Source organism: Montipora capricornis, unplaced genomic scaffold (genome assembly GCF_036669925.1).
Source record: "Montipora capricornis isolate CH-2021 unplaced genomic scaffold, ASM3666992v2 scaffold_434, whole genome shotgun sequence".
In the NCBI taxonomy this organism is placed as follows: Eukaryota; Metazoa; Cnidaria; class Anthozoa; order Scleractinia; family Acroporidae; genus Montipora; species Montipora capricornis.
Genome location: NW_027180167.1, coordinates 197,501 through 207,719, shown reverse-complemented (window position 1 = coordinate 207,719; position 10,219 = coordinate 197,501).

Sequence of the window (10,219 nt, the reverse complement as noted above, 5' to 3'; positions counted from 1 at the left end):
TAAAAAGTTTTCGAATTGTCCACATTTTGGTGTTTCTGGTTACTGCTTAATTAAATCATTTTCTTCTCTTTCTTCTTTAGAAAAATTTATTTCCCAACAAGTATTGCATGAGTTTAAAAAGAAAACAAGCAAATCCTCAGCAAAAGAAGGGAAAAGGAAAAAAGCCAGTTAGAGTCAACTGTCAAAAGCTGCAAAAGCCAGCAAATAGGAATCACGCTAAATTTGGAAACCACACACATACCAGGTGGTGATGTCACAGATCGGCATTAGGAAAATTAGTCAGTTCAAGGTCAAAAACTAGTTTTATTGATGTACTTTATTCCACAGGATCATTCACATTTTGATGCGATTCATTGAAATATGCCAGCTTTGCTTGGAACAAGAATTGGCAAAATATGGCAACCAAGAAAGGACGAACTTCAAGCAAGACTTCCAACAAATTACCTGTGCGCTTGAAAAAAACTTCTGAAAACACAAGCTAGTGATATTTCTCCTTAATTTTATGAAAACTCATTGCGATTATAACATGAGGGCAAAGTTTTCTTGTCACAGTCTAGGCACATCGAGAACAATTACAGTGTAGGCAAACGGAGTAAAAAACACACAAACAAATCAAAAACCGTACAGATGATTGTTATTTAATTCCAGTTCAGAATAAAAATTTGAGTTTCATTCCTGAGCAAAGGAAACAACGGTTATTTACTTTTTAAATGGTGTAGTGTCCAAGAAAAGAATTTGTGGAGTAACTTCTTCCACCAAGTTTGAGCTACAGTGTATTACTGTTATACTGTTTGTCGTTCTTGTTCTCTTTCTCTCTTTTTTTGTTTCTGTTCTTCTCTTATATGCTGTCCAGGCATCATGTGACCTTATCAAAATTAAAGATCTTAAGATTGTCCAAAAAGCAGCTCTGACCAAACCAAAAATAAACAATTAGCTTTAAGTTTATATCCCTCTGATGCTTGACTTGAAAAACTGCGCAGCCACCAGTGTGGGCCTGACCACAGCTATGTATGTCAAACCTGGATAGAAACTGGGGAAAAATGCAGGAAAAATTATTTCCCAAACCCTTTTCCTATTGAACATGAAAAATGTCGGCTGTTAAGAGCTTTAGTTGATGTAGTATGGGCATGTAGCTGGTGTGTAGCTGCCTCTGGCTGCAGAAAGTGAGCAAAAATTGTTTAGCAGTTAACCAGGCTTGAGCCTGCGATCCAATCGAAAACCACAGTGTGGTCAGTGGTCAACTTAAAAAAAATATCTGACCTTGATGATCTCTAAACTTGAGCCTGCAATATGGTCACATGATACTGGTCAGGGGATGCCTTGTTTTGACAGGTGTCAGTTGACCAATATCAACGATGTACGCCGCAAACTTTCTGGAGTGTCAGCTGGAGTATGGCCTCAATATGGTCAGGTGATACTGGACACATTGCCATACATGGAGGGGTGGACGGGTGTATGGTCACCAAAACTAAATTTTCTTGCAAAGATGGGTTACCATAGTTTCTTATCCATGGTACTCCATGCGCACACCTTCAGGGCACAGAGCTCCACTAAAAGTGAACATCTACTTTATAGCCTGCATTATACCAACATGTAACTTGTCCCGACAAAGGAGAATGCAAAAACAGCCAGTTGATCAATGATTTTGTTCCAAATCAGAGACTGCACCTTCAACGTAACTGTTGTTTCTATTTATTAGGCATTCAGACTCAACTTGCTGGGCAAGGGCAAAGGCAACAAATATCTTAGTTTGTCAACAGATTTGTTTTAAAATTGTCATTTGCAAAAAATGAAATGGTTGTACCTGTTTCATCTTTGCCTGTAAATATGAAGCATTGGTCAATTCTAGTAAAATTAAAACACATGTACCTACTGGTACATACAACCCCCTTAAGTTTGCAATAATAATTATTTGTACCTCATCAGCAGACAGGGCAAAGATGGCTGTCTCTTTACATCCCTCAGTTTTTAGTTGCAAGTACTTGTTGAGTGTTCTTTATAACTACATCATCTGTGGAGAAAATTGAACAACATTAATTAACATTGGTCTCATATCAAACTTCAATGAAGTAATACCGGTAATTAATTACAGACAGTGGTCACAAAAGTTGCTTTGGAAAGGACTTGTGTTCCTGTAGCTTCATCCCTTGTCAGAGGGAACCTCTGCGATAAGAATTCTTTCCACTTTTTATACTGGCTTCTCCAAGCATGTAATAGCTCCTCAACTCCTAACTGCATGAGTGAGCAACATTAAATGTGCTTTATGACATGGTTGCCAACCCCTTAGGCAAACAGAACCTCCTTAACGTTTTTCCTGGCCAAAGCCACTGTACATACAGTGTACATCATAATGAGACTGCTAAAGGGAAAATATGGTCAATTTGTACTTTAAAGTTGCTTACAATTATTTGGCAGAAAACAGTTTAATTGAATGCAATAAAAAGCCTGTTTGAATGAAAACATTCAATAATATCTATAGTAAGGTGATGGCACCTATACCATATCTATAAGTATTATAGGCATGGCACCTAACCCATTCCTTGAAAGCTGAACTGCAACTATTCCATTCATCAGCCATTTTCAGTGTCTTCAGCGGATTGGCTTCCTTTAGCCCTGGGTACAAACTGCAACATTCCCAAGCTACCCATGCTATTGTCTTCATGCGTGGGTGGTGGTTCTCTGCTTCTAGGTGTTCTGTGAGCTGTCAGATAAATGCTTTCATGGCATCTTGGGGCATTGTCCCGTATGCTTCAGACTTGGACAGCGCTTAAGTATTCACTTTCTTGCCAAACTTGTTCATAGCTTTTGGAAGGTCATGAGGGATATAAATGTAGGATGCTATGCTGGGCAGTCGGGGTTTGCAACTTTGAGGATGGGTTTTACTCTGACTTGACATCTTTGGACATCTGAGCTTCCCTCTGCTTCTGTGTCTGGTGTTGAACTTGAGCTTTGAGATGAAGGAAGTGATTTTCTATATGAGGGTGTATTCCTTGAACGTGGAGTTGAATGAGATGATAGAGGAGGGGAATATACTGTAACTGTTGAGTGTATTCAAGGAGATCCTCACCTTTCCTCCACAAGCCCAAAATACATCAAAAGCCTTTTGAATGATTTTAAATTTTTCCGCTCAGAATTACTGGAATCACCACCTTCATGATAAGAATTAATATAATCACTGGGCTAATGTTCGTCCAAATTCTGGTGTAAATTAAGTTATTGCAATTATAATAAAATGCGCGGTGTGACAAACATATGGTGGCCTGCTCAATGGCCAAAACGACACCAAATAACAATAGCACAAAAGAAAAAAGCAAACTAAATTGATGCATGCTTTCATTAATTTAAGCTTAATTTTGCCAACCGCATGAGTAAAGAACTGATGTACAGAAATTAATTGAAATCTTCGCAACTCACAATATCTTGCAAGGAGTTCATCAGATACATTTTGTCTTGCGTGAATAAGTTCTTCCAGCTCATATTTGATATCTTCTTTCCCTAAAGGAAGCAAACTTGATCCCTCATATTCTTTGCTGTTTGTAGAATAGAAATAATGCAAAATATAATTAGGAACTGCTTGTGTGCTAAAAGGCAACCAAGACTGATGCTGTCTGCAATATTCAGTGCATTAACACGGAAGCAGAAAATTAAGACTGACAATCCTTATCTCATCCTAACCTCTCAAGTTTTGAAGCCAAGTCCAAAGGACTACAACATCCTCCTGTTTAAAATCTGTCATGTTTGCACTTTTGAAGTGGTCAGTGTCACATTCCAGGAAGTGAGGCTATCAATTTCGTCACACTTTCACAAGCGATACTATTGGCGAGGTTGAATTTTTTGCGCGCCTTTTCAACAGGCACTGTGGCTGTGTTTTTACTTTCTGTGCTTTTAGTGCGGCATGTCTTCTAATACTCTGTTGTCACACTTAAATCAAGTTCATTCTGGTGATAACTTTAAAATTATTTGTGGTCTTAGCAATGCACCAGAATGCCACAAAGGTTTGCGATGCACAACACCTTCTACAAACACATGCGAAGAAAACATGATGATCTCTACAGAGGACGCACCAGGCCACCGCAAAATCTCAACTACTTTATTGTGCCAATTGAAGGTGGCAAACCTCAAAATGCACCAAGTATACATGCAGAAGACTAAGATCAAGTCGTGAAAGATCTACGTGCAACAGATGTTGTAGACGATTTACCGAGCGATGAACAAGAGCATGCCATTTTATTCCTGGAAAGGTATACCTGAAATTATGCCCAACTGAGTGCATTTCTATGGGTACATGGGTGGGTCTTGAGTGGGTGTAGGGGCTGTGTGGTGATATTTTGATCTACCTGCAACGGATGCTGCAGAAGATTTACAGAGGGAAGCACAAGAGCGCGACATTTTATTCCTGGAAAGGTATACCTGAAGATTATGCCCGAGTGAGTGCTTTTCTATGGGTTCATGTACATGGGTGGGTATTGGGTGGGCAAAGGGGCTGGGTACTGATATTTTCCTATTTTTATTGTTTACCCCTGCATAATTATTGTTTTCAATTTCTCTTGGGATTTACAATTTATCATCCCAAGAGAAATTGAAAAGAATGCTTATGCAAAAATTTTGAGAGTAAACAAGGCCTGCATTTAATGGGAATGGTGAAAATAATAATGAATGCTCTAATATTTTTTGCCTTAATTCTGTTGTTAATTAATTCGGTGTCCTGAAATCACTGTTTCATTTTTAGTTCGCTGCATCTAAATATCTTCTTCTGAGGGAAGAGAGAATCTAGAGGTTTTTTTAAGCTTCGGAGAATTAGCCTGCTTATCACTTTGCAGCAACAAAATGTGGGGCATCTAATTTGTTTACAGTGTTGTAAGATGGCTTTCCTGTTGCCATGGTGATCCATTACATCACAATAATGGACGCATCTTATTAAGCAATAATATTGGTGTACCATATGGTACCATAACATTGCTGTTATGTGTTGTAGCATTAATCCTTCAAATAAGAGTCTTGCCCTTAAAATATTGTTAAAACTTGTTTGAGCCACCTTAATTAATGTGAATACAAATTTACAAGCTACCAACAGTTTTCATGTTAAACAGTTAAGTAAAAGAGATTTTGGTTTGAACCTCAGTCTTCTTTTGTGTGTCTTTTGAGTGCAAGGTTTTAAGAGGTACCTCACCACTCTCTTCCCACCTTTGATAAAATATTTAAATTTCAACATTTGCATCACCCAGCATAAAGCAGAGCCTTTTTTTGTTGCCTTGAGGGGAGAAGGATGGATAATAGAAAACTTTACTCATGGAGAGACTTTCTTAAGTAATACAGAATCAAGTTGGTGAAAAGATGTTCTGCTTGAAGGGTGCATGTATACGTGTCCCTAGGCCTGTAGATAGAATAGCAAGCAATCAAATAGGTTTACCAGATGTATATGTTGAGTCAGAATTTCCTGAATTAAGGCTATGAAATGCCGAGGAAATGGGTCTAAGCTGTTAAACATTCTGGTTCATAGCACTTTCTGCAGCAAAAAATTGTGGTTGTTGATTTTGCTCTGGAGGAAAAGCATGACCCCATGATGGTTGTTGATTAAAAGCATGACCACACGATGGTTGTTGTTTTTCATCTGACAGCATCATTTGCACTAACTTTAACTTGTGTCCTCACGCTTTCTCTTTGTCATCTATTCTGAAAATTAATGTCATTGATTTCATTAGTTTAATGGCTTCACACATACATTGTAAGAGTTTCCTTGTTTTTTTTGTGTAGGCTGTTTTATTGGTACAAACACATTCTTGCTTTGGTTTAAAACACAATTACAAATCATTGTTGGAAAAACTATTCGCAGTTGCCCAAAACTTATCTGCTTGAAGTCTTTACAATTAAAGTAATCCAAAATCGTGTTCAAATTGGTCTAAAATGCTGAAGTAAGGGAACTGGTCAAAACTACTATACTCGAACAGGACCCACCTTTGGGGTAGGGGGGTTAGCAAAGACACCACCTATCTTCAAACTTATCATGTGAACATTACCAACAACATTTTATTGGTTTTTAAATTTGAGTTGACACAGGAATATTCAGCTAGCAAGAGTCGGCATTACTAGACAAACAAGAAAAGTGAGGTTTGACTCTCAATGTAATTTTTTACTGCTGGATAGAGGGGTGGCTATGCAATAGAGACACCATCTTTTGACATTAAGAAGGGGGGTGCAGGCAGACACCCATCTATTTTGTGGTTTGGTGGGTCCTGTTCGAGTGTAGTAGTTTTGACCACTTCCCTAAATTAGTTTGTTTTGAGCTGCTAAAGTGTGTGTGCGTCGTGAAGTTTTCAGAGCTGCACAAGGGTAATAGTATTAACACTGTCTTGTCTTTCCATCCATGTCAAACACTTCTTAAAACATCCAACAGCTTCAGTGTTGATGACAGTTTTCTCATCTTGATTTATCATCCTTGTCGCTACTATCGTCATTTTCAACCAGAGACACTGCAACAACTCTTGCTAAAATTTGCTCCACGTCCGACAACTGTGGTGAAGTCAGAAGTTCATTCTCGGCTTTAAAGCTAGTTGTCGACATCAGAAATAGAGAGACCTTCACTGACTGTTTATCTTTTATGGAAAGAATGGATTGCTTACATTTTGTGGCTATGATGAATTTGTTTTGACGCTAATCTACTTTGTGTTCTTCAAATGGGGCATGGAATTTCACATAGCAATGGAGCATAGCTGACCCACTCAGAGCTCAGTGAACTGCACTGCATTACACGAGAAAAAATTGAGAGATTCCAAATTTGGAAATGAATTGGAAAATCAATGGGAAATCAATGAAAACTCCAACATTGGATAAAGAGATACACTTTCCAACCGTGGCAAGTCAAAAAATTAAAATCCAAGGTTGGAATGTCATATTTGTTCTACCAATGTTGGTAACCTACGTAATAGTCCAACATAGAAAATGTAAAATTCCAAGGTTGGAAGGTCATTTTATGCTACCAAGTGTGGTCATCTATGTAGAACTCCAACATGGGAACCATATCAATCCAAGGTAGGAAGGTCGTATTTTATGTTGCCAAGTGTGGAAATCCGTGTAAAAGTCCAACATGGGAACCATAACAATCTAAGGTTGGAAGTTCACATTTTGTTACCAAGTTTGGTAACCTATGTGAAAGTCCAACATGACCAACAACAAAAATCCAAGGTGGGAAACTCTTATATTGTTTATAATCATCATTTGCTTTAGTATAGTCAACAAAATCATCCTTCTAGGAAAGAAAGTAATATAATCACTTTTACAAAGCACAGAGCAAACTGAACAAATTAAGAGATAAACAATGCAATGTTCATGCACACGAATTGCTGTTCTTCTTCTGACTTGAATGAGTGCAATCAACTGATTCAGTGGAGCCTGAGCTCTGTGAAGGTGAACGGAAAACCTTATGTTTCTTAATTTTCTCAGTTTTCAACTGTTCCCTGAGATCTTTTTATATTACAATCTTTTCCCTTTCTAGATCTCTGTAGTTGCTTTTGCACCAAAGCAGTGGCAATCTTTTGGGCAAACTCATATTTTCCCTTAGCTCTGGACTTGACCTGCAGAATTTTGGCTGCAGGAGCTAAATTCTTCTTCATGCTTAAATTTCTGAATGCCGCAACACTGAAAATAACAGCACATACCAATTGTGCACTGTAGTCAGATATGTCTTGCAGAGACTGCGGTAACTTCAGTTTGTTCTGGCTTGCTCAAATCTGTTACAGCTGAAATAAAACATTAACAATTAACTGTCTTTAAAATATTATGTACACATAGAAATTTTGGCTGGTCGTCAGTAGGGTAATAGGGTGTTATCTCTGGCTTCTGTTCCAGGAAGCAGATGGGAAAACTTAGTGTGATTGCAGGATTAGCCCCTCCCCTCAAGCATTATTTTTGTTCGGTTACACCATCAGTCCTCCAGATTTATTTTTTGGTTAAAAAAGGTGATTTCTGCTGTTCTGTCAGCAATAAAGTATGCCCCTATGGCAATGCAAAATAAAGGTTGCATAGCACAGCCACAAAAGTAAAAAGGTACATATATAACAATAATAATAACTATTATTATGAAATTGCAAAGAAGCCCCTCAGTGGGTAATTTGAAAGTGCTCTTCATTGTTCAGTGCAGAGACTTGGTGTTTTAAAGGCTCTCTTGGCTGGGTTTCTAGCTTCCTTTCAGAATAAAGAGAAATGAACTTTACTGGGAGGCTGAAAACTTACATTTCACCAAAAACCCATAATTATTATAAGAATATTTGCCTGGTTGCTAACATTCCCAGTAAGGAGATGAAAGCTCTTGCATCAACTCCTAACAAAGCAACTAATTACATGCACTGTATGCTTCATACACTGTAATACTCAGAAAAAGTTTGGAAATATTTATACATGTACATTTAATACCTCAAAGTCATATCTATTGGTAATTTTCCGGTTTTTTTCACCAGCCCATTGCAGGATGTGATGTCTAATGGTATCTTAGATTTCATGACCAAATGAGTTTATCTGGATTTAAACCACGTTAATTATATCCTGTACATGAATTTGTAGTCTAGCAGATGGTAATGCTTATTATTGTAAATTATTGTTGATTCTTAACTTTAAAAAAATCATCAAAATATAAAAACTACAGCATTAAATAAACAACAATGCTGAATAAGTTTGAACAGTCGAACAGGGTTCTAAAAATGGAGTTGATGTGAGCTGCTTTTTCAAAAGAAAAATTGCAGACGTCTGTGACCACAATTTATTCTTCTCTTCGTTTGGTGGCAAGCCATTTACTAGTTTCATGTAAGCTATGTGTACAAACAGTAATTTTTTTTTGCACTGTTCTCCTTCGCCTAATTTATTAGTTATTTTGTGGTATCAAATACAGGAATCTGACATTTGTTGTTTGCCAAAAACGCCATGCTAAATCTCTCTGATTAATATTATCCTTTCCATGGCCAAATCCTATTATCTTGATTTCAGAAATAGGCAGTGAGGATGAAGACAGTTCTGACATTTGATAATACCAAACTATTGGAATTGTTACCTCTGAAATAAATTTTGTGGATAATCGAGGTTTGGCTGGACAACAAAAGTGACTGCTTGAAGGTTGTATAGCTTGCTCTGATTGGCAAGAGTCCCTTTTTGACGATCTTTGGAGTTTCTGAAACCATGCCCCATAGCTTTTATCTTCTGTGAACCTTTTAATACCTGTTCCAGTTTTGATCGTAAGAACACCCTTTTTACATTCTCAAACTCACTTTTTGAATTTTGATTTCAGTTGATCAATAGTAAAGCAACAATTCTCTTCCCTCTAGCACACCTCTACTTCAGTTTTTTTGAAGATTTCCTCATTCTGCTGACATTTTTTGTTTCTAAATATCAACTTCATTTTGTACTGATCTTTTGCTTAAAATAATATCAGTTAAGTCATCAACCACCTCTTGAGTCCACCTGGGCTTTCTTTCTGCTTTTTTGCCTTGCCACCACTTTTCTCTTGGTGTTTAACTATGTTTAGCTTATCCTTTTCTTCATCTGAGAGACTGTCCTGTTCTTCAAATCTATTTGATCAATAAGGAGAACAATTGCATTAGGACCACTAACAACTTAAAAGATGGATAGGGTCACACAGGCCAGTAAGGAATGAAATGACCTTGACCATTTAGGTGCAAGTTACTCTAATGTACTTCAACAATAGTACTATCACAGAAATTCTTTAGCAGTTCATAATGGTCAGTTCCACAAATACAGCCATGAAATCACAGACAACTCAGGACAGGAAACATTCTTTTCAATTCACTTGTCCCTTCAGAGAAGTGTAATGTATATTTTACTTGTGCAGAGCACAAACTATTTATTCCAAAAAATAGGCAACAACGATTCAGAGTTTAAAAAATTATCTTTTTATTTCAACCATGTCTCAGTTAAGTGAAAAGCTAAATAGCCAGTAAAACATTTAATGCAACAAATTAAATAAAAGTATATTCTTTCATACATCTTTCAGTGTATGTTCATGTGTTTATTCTGCTGGTGTGGAAGGTGCTAAAGGCTTAATTAATGGCATTTGCGAAATCACAGCCATTGTGGATTTGAAAACCCACATCCATGTCAAAGACGTTTTATATGGTAAATGAAGTGTGTCGGGTGAAAATCAATAGTTCTTTTACTTTTGTATGAGGGGCTTATCTCTCACGGTGCCTCTCTCCACCTAGGTGTTTAAATGGAT